The sequence below is a fragment of the Pleurodeles waltl genome, chromosome 3_1 (assembly GCF_031143425.1).
Source record: "Pleurodeles waltl isolate 20211129_DDA chromosome 3_1, aPleWal1.hap1.20221129, whole genome shotgun sequence".
NCBI classification, from domain to species: Eukaryota; Metazoa; Chordata; class Amphibia; order Caudata; family Salamandridae; genus Pleurodeles; species Pleurodeles waltl.
Genome location: NC_090440.1, coordinates 1185022671 through 1185036836, shown reverse-complemented (window position 1 = coordinate 1185036836; position 14166 = coordinate 1185022671). Strand labels below are relative to the sequence as shown.

General features: G+C 45.4%; 1 protein-coding gene across 5 annotated transcripts in view; it reads right to left on the bottom strand.

Moving 5' to 3' along the window:
- The window catches only part of ARHGAP32 (Rho GTPase activating protein 32), a 942023-nt gene that overhangs the window by 512755 nt on the left and 415102 nt on the right, over positions 1-14166 (bottom strand). The window contains exon 1 of one of the 5 annotated variants that reach the window (XM_069224496.1): positions 11991-12354. The exons of the other annotated variants lie outside the window; for them this stretch is intronic. The gene's annotated coding sequence lies outside the window, so the exon portion shown is untranslated. Of the gene's footprint in view, positions 1-11990; positions 12355-14166 lie in introns of those variants that run through there. 5 annotated transcript variants of the gene reach the window in all.

Here is a 14166-nt window from a genome sequence, read left to right as displayed (position 1 = left end):
GGAACATTAAAGTGTGCTTAAAGACAAGACAATCAGGTGTTTCATCATACCATAGGTGAGGGTACTCAAAACTAGTTTGGGGACAATGTTCGCTCTACCTCCTCTGTCCTCCGAGAAAGGGATGCCTTTAAATCTGTGATCAGCTAGCAATGTATAAAACAGAGGTGGGAGTACGTCACACGTTCATGACCAAGGTCAATGACCAGGAGGAGGTAGTCCGTGCAGTACAGAGGGATAGATAGGGACACCCGGATCTACAGAACAAGGTCCTCGTGGAGAGGGAGCAGTTGGCGGAAAAGACAGAGCTCCTCCGCTGCTTTGATTGCAAGGAATTTCTTGGTGAAGACTTACGCTAAACAGGACAAATTTGCAGTTTTGTTGGCATGGTGAGCCAATCCCACCAAGGGGTCGGGGGCTCTTCTATACTGGAAATACACAATATAGAAAGGGCCAGGGTATTTGGTCAGAATGCTATTAATGAAGTTTTTAGAAAATATTACTCAGACTTATATGCCAGTCCGGTAACGCACAGGAGAGACTGGATTTCCTGTAGCACCTGCTGCTCCAGTCACTCACTGGTGTAGAGGGAAGGGACTCAGGGGACAACATTACACCACAAGAACTTGGGGCCGCAGTCAAGGGACTGACTTGGGGGGGGGGGATTACACTGCAGTAACGGACTCCCGGTGGAGTTCCTTGCTGCCTATATGGAGACCCTGGTGCCACGAATGGCAGAGGCTTACAGTACGGTGCGACGGGAGGGATCATTGTCTCCTACTGCTAGTGAGGCACTGATAGTGCCACTGTTGAAACCAGGGCGGGACCAGCATGATGTCAAGGTGCATAGATCCCCATCAATGCTGAATGCGGACTATAAGGTGTTCAGTAGGTTATTGATAACTTGATTTTTATCATATATGCCTTGCCTCATCCATACGGATCAGATGGGATTTATATCAGGCCAAAATACTGCTCTGAACATAACACAAATGGTGGCCATATTACTGGATGCCCTCAACATCCCTACATATGCACTGGTGATGGCCACTGACGTGGAGAAGGCCTTTGTTAGTCTAGACTGGGAGTACCTCTACACAGTGATGGAGCAGTTGGGTCTGAGACAGGGGTTTATAGCATGGACTCGGCTACTGTACTCACATCCCACAGCATGGATTAAAACAGGGGGAATTATATCATCAACAGGGGTGCCCCTTAATTGTCACCACTGCTATTTGCACAGTCTGGGGAGCTCCACCGCCGGGGCTCGTGGTGCAGAGTGGGAGCCCGCCACATACCTGGGGATTCGAGTGTTCAGAGCTGTGGATGACCTGGTGGAGGATTACTCAGGTCTACTAATCTCCTTACTTTGTGCAAAGGTCAGTTTCTAGAAAACTCCTGTTATCTGTGGCTGGAAGTGTAGCACTTACCAAAATGGTGTCACTGCCGCGACTCCTGTATTTGTTTGGGGCCCTTCCTGTTATATCCAGACCATTATTCAGGGATTTGAACTCAATCCTGATGAACCTTATTTGGTCTGTGGGTCAATACAGGGTGGCACTTCCCAAGCTGCAACGACCAGTGACAAGTGGGGGGATTTCAGGCCCAGACATGGAATCCTAGTACCCGATGGCACAGATCAAGTGGGCTGCACATCAGATTCCACTCACAAACTTCACCAGCCGCCACTTACTTTCAGTAAAGTTGTATTATTATACATTGTCTATAGAGGTTGCAGTGGATAAGGTGAATAAGGGGACTGAGAATCGGACAATAAGGCAGAAAAACAACATCCACTATCCAGGTAACCTCAATGAAGTGAGTGATCTGCACCGCACCCACCCACCCAATCTAACATTTCAAAAAGCCTCTTGACACCGCTTTCTGAGGTTAATCTGCAGCTCATCCCTTTCAAAAACATTTCTCTGCAAGGAAAGGTGAGGCTGAAGGCGGGACGGCCGCTACAATGTAAGCAGTGTGCTTTGGTAAACTTCTTTACACACAGTTACCTCAAGAGATGTTCGCAGCTTTCATGCGAAAGCCAAAAGATGCTGTCTTTCTTCAGATTCCTGAATGGCATGCATTGTGTGGTTGTACCAAGGCATAAATACTATACATTTGTAATACACAGAAGAATGTATGAAAAACCATAACCTCAAATGCAGTGGTGGTTTAAAAAAATCCAAATGTCTACATCTAGTATTACTTTTTAAATATCTTGTAAGAGTGATTGCCTTAGGTAAGGTATTGTCTCTTGGCAGTCAGTGCCTTAACTACTCAGTGAAGACATACGGACATTGTTATCTTATCATGTAAGGCCAAAACTCCTGGGTTTCAAATATCGGATGCACTGAAAACTATCAGTATCTTGAATGTGAAGCAGTATGGTTGCGCTGGCGACAACGAGGACGGACTGAATAGCTTGCCTGCAGTTGAAGCAACGCCACACATGAGAGTCTTTACCGGCGCTGCTCGTGACATGCCAAACCTGACAGATCTGGTAAAATGTGAGTGTTATTTAAGTTTCATTACAACTGAAATTGCGCCTTTATGTTTTGCAGCCCTTTTTCTGAAAATGAAGTTGTGTATGGGTGACATTTGTTGGTTGGAATTAGTCACACTCCTTACTGATTCCAAACGTGTGAATTAGCAGGTACATGAAAATAGCATAAGTCTATTTTCAAGATAGAACCATTAATAACGTAACTCAAGTAGCAACCTGAGGCATAGTCTGCAGCTATCTTTCATATTCTGTAAAGCTAAAACAAAATCCAACAGTGAAGAACTCTTGCAATGAATAAATAAAGCCCAATATTTTGAGGGGGTGGGATCATATGGGTGATGGAAGTTAATAACAGGAAACACTGAAGGTATCAGAATCATTTGTCACATGGAACCAAACAGTCTCTCTAATTAAGGGAATGTGGATTTGTTTCCGTTTGCTGATGACGGCTCGAAAAACATTATTATGCCCACCAGAAGAATTATGAAAAGCATCAATTAATGTTGTAGCAACATAAGGGGTGTCCCTCAAACACAATGGCGAATTACCAATTTTAGGTCTTCAAGTCGGTCACGTTCTGCGGGGTCTCAGACGAGGCAGCAATTAAAAACCTACTCTAAAAGGGGTCTCCTTCGGGCTCCACATTTACTATCAAAAGGACTGATGATTTCACAACAACGACTTAAAAACGAGGCTATTCCACGACAGGGATGAAGTCTCTGTTTACATTTCATGTTTTACATGGTCTTGCATTCCATTAAATGTTTGTGTTTTTTTCAAGGTGTTGTGCTTCTACCCTTAACGTGCAACATTTAACTCTTGTACAGCGTATGCTTTGAACCCGGTCGATTCCAGTTGTCTGAGTGAGTTCAGGTTATGGATGGGTATTTATGTCAGTGTAAGAATGACAGCGCTCAGGCGGAGGCAGAAGGCAGTGTAGGTTTCTCACAGTGCCTGTCAGTGGCCCATAAAATATGCAGAAACGTGCACACTTAATCATTGGCCTCTCTGAAGAATGCAGAGAGTGACAGCTGTATGTGGGCAAATGGTAGTAGTGGAAAATTGAGAGATATGCAGATGGAGTATTTCAGAAAGATGTGGAGAGAAAAAGGGCAAAAGTGAGTAACAATGTGAGAGACGCAGAAGAAAGTGGTATGAAGAGGAGAACTTGAGTGTCTGAGGCACTCCAAAGAACACTACGCCTTCCACAGAACTTAGTAATGTTTAATTCAGTCTCAATTTTCTTATTTTCACAATTGAAACATTTTCAATTCTAACAATTCACAACAAAATCGCTGTTTATTTATCTGATAAAGCTAACAACCTTTGGCAAAGGCAGTGGTCCTGATTTTTCTAAGGAAAATAAGTTGGTCGCTGAGTGACACATCTAGGTACAACAGCAGAAAACTCCTAAGAAGTTCCCAAATACTAGTCAGTTCGCATGTTGTGTGCAGCACAAGATTTTAGTTAACATTTTTATGCCACATCCTGTCATACGGAGGCAACACCTCTTGGAAAGGATTCCTAGTTATGCTTCTTTGGCCACACACCCTTCAAGTCCCATTTCTCTGTTTTCAACTGATTTAAAGCCCTGCCCATTTCCATAGCGGAAACCCAGTAAAGATTATATGAAATGGACAGTTAACATACAATTAAACCCTTCCATACTTCGGTAGATAGTTAATGAAGTATTCAGACTGAAGGAACAGCGCTAGACATGAAACTTACACACACACAGGGATAGATTGATAACCTTTCTTAGTGTTCAGGCTAACCTGATGAGGTTACTAACTACACTCGCATGTGCTATTCCTCAGAGCCCATGCCATCTACTTTTGTTAGATCTTGGGTCAGAGCTATGTGCCATCTATTACACCTCCTAAATTGGACTTCCCCTAGGCAATCTGCTGCATAACATAAATGGACAAAGAGAATATCATCGTACTCCACTCTTCTGGATGTTGTCTAGCTTCATTTGTAGTGCCTAGGTGCAGATTAGTGTACCATACTGTCATGTAATGTCATTTATTTTTTACTTTGTTCACCACCTACATGATATATCATTCTGAAAGTCCAATAACGTGACAAATAATTATACATGCTACTATGGTAGGTGACTCCCCTTGGTCACGTTTGAGCTGTATTCGGCCAACCCCATTAACAATTAACACCATTAATTTTCACAAGCATGAAGAAACATGGCAGATATGAACTACCACAGGCTGATTCTTGAGTTTAATATCCCAGTATCAAACCTAACAATCAGCATCCAAGAACAATCTAGTAATAAGCCACGTCCATAAAGAATGATCATTCAGACCAGAGGCAGCACAGCAAATAGGTGCAAATACCTGGAGATCCTTTTGATGAAGGTGAGTGCTTTACATTAGCCAGACCCTGAGACTCCTCTCAGACTACTGTTACTTTCTAAAGCCAAACCTAACAAGAACAATAATCACCCTCAGAATCAGCTTAATACAATTTCACCAGTGTAGCAGTCTTACTGGGTGGTGCATGTTTTTGGAGTTATGTTACTATTAGAAAGGTGATCACAAAGTTGTTATGATTATGTGTTAAAACTTTTGCCCTTTCGACAGGGTCAACCCAGGTTTTTTTGCCTTTTGTTGAACCCTATTTTTGCTGTCTATAGAACACTATGCACTTTACCCCTGCTAACCAGTGGCAAAGTGCTCATGCACCTGTTTTCAACAAGGTGCAATTGGTATATTCTGGATTGGCATATTTAACTTATCTATAAGTTCCTAATATATGGTACCAAGGTGTACCTGGGCCTGTAAGTTAAATGTCACAAGTGGACTTCAATATCCAGTGTGCCACTGATTAAAGAGACAATATAAACATGACTGCAGATCTGCCACCCCTAGCCCGTCTGTGTGGGTTTTAACTGCAAATTTGATTTTACAAAATAACCTGTTCCAGGCATAAATGTGCAATCTCCAGACACCCACTTCAGGACAGTCCTGGACCAGCTGATTAGAAAGGACTGATCCTGCTGCCTGATATCTGAGAAGAGCCTAGAAGAGTCCTTATAGCCAGGACAAAGAAGTAGACTTCAAGGGCCATAAGACTGATATGTTAAAGCTACGGGCACATAAGATACAAGAGGTCTTTTGCTGAATCTGCCTAACGGAAACTGGACCAGGAATGGACCCTGCTGTTTCCTCTGCCTGACACCCTGTGAGTCACAGTCAGTGTCAAATTGCACCTTGGTCCTGTTTCACGAACTACCATGAGCACTTTGTGCTTCTTGGAACTATTTCTACTTTAAATCTTTTTAAAAATCATATTTCTGATTCCCCCCTATAGGATTTTTGTACTTTTTGGTGTCAATTTGGTGATTACATTTTACACTGTTTTTCTAATTCTCTTGAGATTTGTATTGTTTTGTACTTTAACCTTATTACTGTTTTAGTACTGCATAAATACCTTACACATTGCCTATAAGTTAAGCTGTGTGGTGTGTGTGGTAACTAACACGGAGATGAATTCAAGTTTATTTAGTGATTTTAGTGGTTCCCAGACCAGGTTTGTGATTGGTACTTGCAGTGGGTACTTATCCCCCTTCAACTAATAACACAACTTCTTACAATCTTCATAAGTTCTCCAATTTGCTATTGTCATATGTGGGCTTTGTATTCATTCATTTCATGTACCTACTGTTTACACACATCACTGATCCCAATTGACCAAAAGGACATTTGACAGCCCTCCCTGGAGGAGCAGCCAGGGGACGTCAGTCCTGATGAAAGCCTCACACTTTACAGGCTTTTGGTGGGGGCTCAAACATGACGCCCACATTAAGGGCAGAATATATCCCCTCTTCCTTTCTAATATTCAGATGACAAACCAAAATAGGAATCTTTGGCTAACAGTAATTTTAATCTCACTTCCTTTTTTGTCCCTCTCACTGCTTTGAAAGTTCCACTGTCAATTACAGTGACATTGTTATGTCTCAGAAAAACACCCAATGTATGATAGGAGCTCCCTTAACTTTGAGTCGGTGACCACTTGGGACAAGAATACGGACAAGAGTGAGAAATGGGCCTCATGATAAAGCATGCCACTGTTACGTGATTATGAGGTCAGCATCGTATTAATGAAGGAGTCAAAACCAGTTTGCTTAAATACAGAGGGGAACTAATCCATATCCCGTCAGAGACTAAGATTATTAGATTCCCCGTAAGGAGTGGTTCTGAAAGAAGGTTACCCTAGATTCCGTTTATATATCTAGAGTTACTTGAGGGAGGATGTAGTGGGGATAGTACTACTCCTCTGCTTGTGGTCTTTTTTATCATTCTATTTTGTTAATGATCACTCTTTTGGCACACATGATAACCATTCTTTGTGCTTGTCCATTTTCCAGACTATGGACCATTTCACAAAGCATTTACGAGCATATGTAGCAGTACTGAAAGGGCTGTATTATGGAAACGGCTCACTGTCCCATTCTATGCAGTGGCACACACTTAAGACTGCACAGGTTGTAGACTGAGACAATGTGCTGTTTGACAGCAAATAGCTGTTCCCAGTTCAAACGTGCCTACTGATGGCCCCTTTGCCTCTGCACCCATGTCTGCAATGTGGTGCCGGTGCAAAGGCAAAGGATTCTCTTATTTACATGGGAACAAATTCCCATGCAATGAGGGAACACCACCTTCAGGTTGCGCCGGCAGACATTTTTGTCTGTGCTATCTGTATTACAGAAAGGTCTGCAACCCCTTCACAAATACGAAAGTCTCCTAGGTGTGCAAAATTCAGGTGCAAATTACCCCTGCGTCACAATGCATTTTCTTTAATATGGCCTGAAGAAAGCAGCATTACATACTGAATAATGCATCCATGAATTGCAGCTCTTGTGTTGCGATCTGCTAAGTTACGCATCTTTGCACAACCATATAAAAAAACTGAGTGCCCGGCAGAAAGACAAACAAAAAAGATTGAAAGGCGCAGCTGTCCCCACAGAGAGAGTGCCCTCATGCCAGTAAATCCATTTTGCAGAAGTGGTACTAATGCACACCTAATCAAAAACATACAAGTACTAATTGCAAATACCCTTAGATCGTTGGCCTCTTTCGGTTGAGGATTGGAGGAGAAAAAAATGTAAGAAGTGGGTCGCTCCAGGTGTCACTGAACAAGTGAACTGAAAAGTATACAAAGGTTTTATGGGCCATGGAAGCAATAAGGTAAAATTCACATTAAGGTTTCTTCTAGAAGATGCAGCAATTTCCTTAAGAAGAGTGGCCATACTGTCAGACCGGTATAAACATACTATCTCCACTGCACATAAATCTACACAGCCTACACAAGCTGGGTCTCCTTACGCACTCCAGGTGCTCCCAATGCTCCCAGTTTACCGCAGACTTCTATCACGTGGTCTCGCTCTGCCCAATCATGCAACGCTTCAGGGAGTCAGTGGTTGCAAAACTTTCATCGGTACTGGAATGTGAGCTAGACCTCTCTCGATTTCTTTTGCTGCTCAGGGTGTTTGAGGGTGTCGGGGGCACAAGAGCAGACAAGGCCTTGATGAGCACAGCCACCATAATAGCCAAAAGAGACATATCCCTTCACTCCAAATCCTCTGGACCACCGTCAATCACTCAATGGAGTCAAGAGGTGGACTGGTGCGCCCAACAAGCAAAACTGGTGATCGAGGTCAAGGGCTGCCCTGCCAAATACCACAAAATATGGGACAAATGGTTCGGGGGGGGCTCAGGTTTAGACTTAATGGCTCTAATATGGCATTGCCCATTTGGTTGTCCTGCTGGTCTTACATGGGAGCAGTAATACTTACAACGATGTACTTAATTAATATTGGTTGTGAGGAAATGCATGATATGATGTTGACTTGCTATGATGTTATAAAACCCAATAAAATAAATTATCAAAGAAAAAGAAGAGTAGCCTAATTTTTATCTTCAGCTGAAGTTATTTTTAATGTTATTCTGCAACACAGTTGTTTCCTGTTAGACAGCTTGGTGACAAAAAAATATGTATTCCTAAAAATCAAAACCGACCCTTTTTTATAATAATTTAAGTGCTGAGAAACAATCCAACTAATTCACAATCAATTTTTTATACTGAGTTCTGAGTTGTAAGATTCTTCAGCTTTTCCATTGGCATCTTTCACTCTTGCTTGTTCAGTCACACATCACGGCATATCCTCACTAGCCACCTCTGTTGCTGAAACAGCACCAGCACAACCTCAACTCTCCTGTCCCATTTATTATAATCCACCCTTTACCTTGTGAGTCAGCTTTTCCAGTCAATCCCGTTGTACGCTTTGCTGGAAAAAAAAAAATCCTCTCATTTTTGGTGTCTGGTAATCATTTCCATTAAGAATGTAGTGAGTTCACAAAAGGCAAACTAGGACGGTGTCCAAGACTGCACAGTGTAGCAAACACTTCAGTGGAGATTCCCTTAACTTATATATTATAAATAACTTTCATAAAGGGGATTCAGACACTTCTCTTCCAAAGGCCTGCGAATGCCCACTTGCTGCTCTGGAGTGTGCCTGCCAAGCGGTTGCGGTAGTACCTATACGTTTTTCAGTCTAAGAAGACCCTCCATCGTGGACACCCAAATGTGCCTGCATCTTGACCTGCAGAATCTTCTCCTCGTGGGTTACTAGTTCTACCTCTCCCATCACAGCAAAAGAATGTGCTCCCATCCCCTGCAGCTAGTCCAGAAGGGTTGTCCAGAGAGCAGAAATGATGGACTTACTTGTGCTTGTATTACCTTATTTAATCTATGTCCATTGTTCTAGAACACAATTTAAATGAAGGTACATGACGCAAATGCAATTCACAATGGGAAACCATATTATCAACCAAACTAAGTCATATTCAGAGTAACCTCCCATAAAACTGAACAACTAAACTAACTTAAAAAAAAATCAGGAAAACAAATTTTGATCTTTTGTATTGCAGGTTTTTAAGACGTTGAACATTCCAGGCTAAATACAATATGAAGGCTGTAACGTGCCAGGAAAGGGTTGTCAGTTTAAGTATCACAGAAGCTTTTTTAAACCTTTGGATGTTATAGTGTGCAAGGATGCAACGATCTGGACCAGCGGCATACGCGTGTGTCAAAAGTAGTAAAGCCGTCGATTGACATTCCTGTCATAATTCAAATATAAGTAGAACTCTGCAACATGATTTAAATTCATTTTTTGAAGTTTCACAAATATAACAACCGTTTTTAAATTAGCAGTGTAACTCATCTGGCATAGCAAGTGGTGTTCCATTCCCTAGTAGCTCCCCCGTATGGAATCATTTCTACAAGGCTTGGCGAAGGTACCACATATTGAGATAGTAGTGTGTGAAGCAAGAGGCTTCGGGCAGCAGCAGCAGAATTCATCACACAGACAAAAGAAAAGGTTTTCAAATATGGTTCCTCCATCAGTTCCTGGCGGACAGTTACAGACGAGTCCCAGACTGTCCGTTAATTCCATTTCAGGTTTCCTGAAGGAAGCAAGCTGCTCTAGCGCACACATGCACCCACCAGCTTCCTGGATTCACAGAGAGCAGAAATCCCTCTTCATGTATCCTGGTGTGCTTGCAAATGTATGGATTTTCAACGCACTTAAACGCCTCTACCACTGTCCCAAACTTAAGCACAACGAACATACACATAGTTCTGAATAATTTAAAAACATCGGAAAGCGCCCTCGCTGCATCAGCATAATATTGCTGCAATTCTGAGCGAATTCCCTTTTGAGGAATGCACAGTGGGATTGGCTCATAATAGCGAGTTGCACTGCAAGCAAGGCACTGAATGAATGGCTATCCTAATTGTGAGCAAATACCACTCCTCTGAATGAAAGATTGTAACAAGTATTCATCATTCTTACAGAATAGCACAGGACCGAACGAGTGTAGTATGGTCCTAGGATTCTGCATGAAAAGCAATGAACTGTCTGAATGGCCCGCATAGGGATACTAACATTCTGAACCAATCCTACTGTACTGAAGCAATGACTGCGACACTATTATATATGAGTAAATTCTAAAGTACGGAATGAATGACTTACATCCTCTCATTATGAGTGAATCCTACTACATCGAGCGAATAACTGCAACATGCAATTGTTTTATGCAAGTAGATGATTGTGACTGGATACCCTATCGGGTGATTAGCCGCGCTTTATAAATTCTGACTGATTTATTTATTATGGTGAGCTAATCTTACTGTCCTGAATAAATGGCAGCAACCGCTATTATGAATCAGGGTGAAGCCCACCGTACTGAAGGAATGGATGTGGATACGACCGTACTGATGAAAGCGATAGAACGTGTAGCGCATTGTTCCTGCTTCCACACAGAGGCACATGAGGACGAAGGGAGCGTTTGGGGCGGCTACATGATCACCCTTACTCAATGCTGTTACGCCGGAGATGGAAGTGATCAAAAAACCGATGGGCTCACTGAAGAGGCACAGTAAGATGGCTGTGCTCTAATAAACGGGCATGCTTTGTAATCTGCGCGCTAGCGATGGGTCGACATTTGAGAACGAGCACTGCCCAAGCGCATTCGTTGTCATGGAAAGCAATATACGGCTCTGACAAATGGAAACCTGGAATTTGCATTACCCCATGCAGTGAAGCCTGGAGGACCTCACTGGCTGGGAATGGCGGCTCATTGTTCCATGGGTTGACTTATTGAGGGAGAGCTGTGCCTCGGAGGGCGGTGTAGAGGGTGGAGTGATGAAGCATGGTCCGAGAACAGAAATGCCAGGGCATGCTTTTTATTCCGCTCCGTGACCCGGCCATCTTCTTTATCAGTGATGTATAGCCCGAGAGATCGTCTACAAATGTCTAGGGACGCGCTCTAACGCATGTGGTGGGCACAGGCGGATGTGTACGGATATGTCTGGGAATGTCATTTCCTAATGTCATACAGTGACGTATGGAGGGCGCCGGTACCCACTCGTGCTCTTGAATCCCCCCACTCTGTTTTGGGGATAAGCCAAGGTGAAGAAGCCCTCATCCAGCCACTCTTCTAAACAAAACCCTCTCAACAATTTTCGTAGCCCTGCGTCTACTAATGATCGACTGTGCTGAGCGGCCGAAATAAATTCCTTTAATTCTCCTTGGTGGGAAGAAAAAAAAAGGTAATACATCTGCACGGCTGTATTGAGAGTTAACCCTTTGCCCGGCTGCTCGTGTATGCATGGTTCCTTTCACAGTTGGCAGCACCAGGGGCTCTACATTTGCGTGAAGGAGGGAAGTGTAATAACCTGTCCTTAATTTACGCCCATTTCAAAAGTTCTATAAACAGTATTTGGAGCCAAATATTGAATTGCAAACTTCAAAATGGTTCCTTTAATACAGCTCGCCTTTCCTGTGTTTTTTTAAAGTTATGGTGTTCTGGTCCGACTTCATGCATCAGGCCAGCCCCCTGGAACGACAGGCAGGCAGCCCTTCGAAGAGTGAGAACAATGGTGCCGCTCAAACACTGGAGCTCCCACTTACCCGGAGGTTTCCATCAGTCCCGTCTACCGCTGAATGATATTTTTCCACAGAGCCAGCTAAACTCGACTTTCCCTTCAGCTTCTTGAGCAGCCGCAGATACAGATGAAAAGTTCCGTTTAAAAATGAATCCCCGGGCGAGTGAGAGCCCAGTCCCTCAAGCCACCTCTCTCCTCGTCAGTCTCCTCGTCGGTGCTCACGACGGCTGCCATTTCTGATGTTAATGTGCCCGGGCTGAGCAGTCAGTTGCCCAGCCTCGCCATTGCCCGGTGTATCGGTCCATGCTTCCCATTTCACGCTCGATTTGCACGGGGGAGAAACCAGCCTCGCTCTCTCTCGCTATAAATCCCACAGGAGGAGCCAGGAGAAACTGAGCTGGAGTGTCTGAAAGGCTTGGCTCGCAGGGCTGCAAATCAGAAGTGTGCTGCAGCAGCAGCGGTAAAATGTACAGCCACAGGAATCCAACCCCGGGTGAAACGTACAGCTGCTGGCACCCAACCCCAGGTGAAACGTAGAGCCGCTTTGCACCCAACCCCAGCTGAAATGTACAGCCGCTTTGCACCCAACCCCAGCTGAAATGTACAGCCGCTTTGCACCCAACCCCAGCTGAAATGTACAGCCGCTTTGCACCCAACCCCGGGTCAATCGTACAGCCACAGGCACCCAACCCCAGGTTAATCGTACAGCTGCAAGCACCCAACCCCGGCTGAAACGTACAGCAGCAAGCACCCAACCCTGGCTGAAACATACAGCCGCTGGCACCCAAACCTAGGTCACTCGTACAACCGCAGGCACCCAACCCCAGGTGAACCCGGCTGAATCGTACAGTCGCTAGCACCCAATCCCAGGTGAAACGTACAGCCGCAAGCACCCAACCCCAGGTGGAACGTACAGCCGCTGGCACCCAACCCCGGGTGAATCGTACAGCAGCTGGCACCCACCCCCGGGTGAATCGTACAGTCGCAAGCACCAAAACCCGGCTGAAACGTACAGTCGCTTTGCGCCCAATCCTGGGTCAATCGTACAGCCGCAGGCACCCAACCCCAGGTGAAACTTACAGCCGCAAGCACCCAACCCCAGGTGAAACGTACAGCCGCTGGCACCCAACCCCGGGTGAATCGTACAGCCGCAAGCACCCAACCCCGGGTGAATCGTACAGCCGCAAGCACCCAACCCCAGGTGAATCGTACAGCCGCAAGCACCCAACCCCGGGTGAATCGTACAGCCGCAAGCACCCAACCCCGGGTGAATCGTACAGCCGCAAGCACCCAACCCCAGGTGAATCGAACAGCCGCAAGCACCCAACCCCAGGTGAATCGAACAGCCGCAAGCACCCAACCCCAGGTGAATCGAACAGCCGCAAGCACCCAACCCTGGGAGAATCCTACAGCCGCAAACACCCAACCCTGGGTGAATCGTACAGCCGCAAGCACCCAACCCCGGGTGAATCGTACAGCCGCAAGCACCCAACCCCGGGTGAATCGTACAGCCGCAAGCACCCAACCCCGGGAGAATCATACAGCCGCAAACACCCAACCCCGGGTGAAACGTTCAGCCGCTGGCACCCAACCCCGGGTGAAACGTACAACGGCAAGCACCCAACCCCGGCTGAGACGTATAGCCACAGGCACCCCACCCCGGGTGAATAGTACAGCCGCTGCCACCCATCCTCAGGTGATTCGTACAGCTGCAAGCACCCAACCCCGGCTGAAACGTACAGCCACTGGCACACAACCCCGGGTTAAACATACAGCCACAAGCACCCAATCCTGGGTGAATCGTACAGCAGCTGGCACTCAACCCCGGGTGAAACGTTCAGCCGCTGGCACCCAACTCTGTATGAAACGTACAGCGGCAAGCACCCAACCCCAGCTGAGACGTGATGCAGCAGGCACCCAAACCCTAATGAAACGTACAGCCGCAAGCACCCCACCCTGGGTGAAATGTATAGCCACAAGTACCCAGCCCTGGGTGAAATGTACAGCCGCAATCACCCAACCGCAACGTCGGATGAAACGTACAGCTGTAATCACCCAACCCTGGGTAAAACGTACAGCCACTGGCACCCAACCCTGGGTGAAACCTACAGCTGCAGGCAACCAACCCCGGGTTAAACGTACAGCTGCTGGCACTCAGCTCCAGGCCAAACGTACAGCAGCAAACACTCAACCTTGGGTGA